The 1,083-nt window shown below is 39.0% G+C and overlaps 1 long non-coding RNA gene across 1 annotated transcript in view; it reads left to right on the top strand.

The window, feature by feature from the left end:
• The window catches only part of LOC106013235, a 3,315-nt gene that overhangs the window by 787 nt on the left and 1,445 nt on the right, over nt 1–1,083 (top strand). The gene's annotated exons all lie outside the window — the stretch shown is intronic.

Raw genomic sequence — 1,083 nt, 5'->3', positions numbered from 1 at the left:
CTCTCTCTAGTCACAATATGTAACCCCCACCCACCCCCCACACACACACCCTGCTGAATAAAAAAACTATGTTTATCCTCCTCCTCCTCCTCCTCCTCCTCCTCCTCCTTATTTCACAAGCTCAAAGCATTCTTACCACCGTATAACTCTAAACCAGTGTATAATCATGGACATGTTCTCTCGACATAACAGCAAATTGCCATGCACATATCGCTAACCCTAAGGCAAAAAAATCTACTGCAAACAGATTGTTATCATTATGATTATGACGCTATGACGTCAACACGAAACCATTCAAAGGGTTTTCCCGTTGTCATAAGGAGTAAGAGATAAAATTACGTGGAGATGTATAATGAAATCACCATTCCTTAAGCAGCTATTTTGCTATGACGAAAGTTTGGTATACTTCTTCTTGATGAGGTTGCTAAATCACGTGCAGCTCAAGGCTATTTTATGTTATACATACTACTTTTTTTCGGAAAAATGGAGGAGGGCGGGAGCGGCAATTTCTTTCTGTTCTACTCTATCAAAATCGAAAGATTATTCGTAGTCGTTATCAAGATAGTCTAAGTATTTCATTTTTTTAAAAACTCTTGACACGTTCTGAGATTCAAAATTGTTAACGTCAAATTGTTCACAACTAGGATTTCTCAAAACTGGGATCTGATCAAATAGAACTTTGTAATTCTGGATTTTTTCTTAGTAGAGGTTTTACAGAAGATTAGAGGTGTTACAAGAGAGAAACGAATATAAAAAAGAAGAAGGGGAGATAAGGACGATAAATGTTTGATAGGAAAGAAGAAGCAAACCACACCAGAGCACCCGCCAACCACCCACTGAGCAGATACTGATAGAACTTTGTAATTCTAAGGTGCGACGTACTAACCCAGACTTCCATGCAGTCTCCACCCCGACTGGTGGGTCAGACTCGACTGCATACATCAGCCATGACACATGACACCTTCAGTCCAGTCTTTATTCAGACCATTCACTATTCACATACAACTTTTCCGTTTTCAGTACCACACCAAAAAAAACAACAACAAAGAAGAAGAAAAAAATGTTCGACTATTCCTTTGTTGT

Source organism: Aplysia californica, unplaced genomic scaffold (assembly GCF_000002075.1).
Source record: "Aplysia californica isolate F4 #8 unplaced genomic scaffold, AplCal3.0 scaffold00735, whole genome shotgun sequence".
NCBI classification, from domain to species: Eukaryota; Metazoa; Mollusca; class Gastropoda; order Aplysiida; family Aplysiidae; genus Aplysia; species Aplysia californica.
The sequence above is the reverse complement of the archived record's forward strand: the minus strand, read 5'-3'. Positions and strand labels throughout refer to the sequence as shown.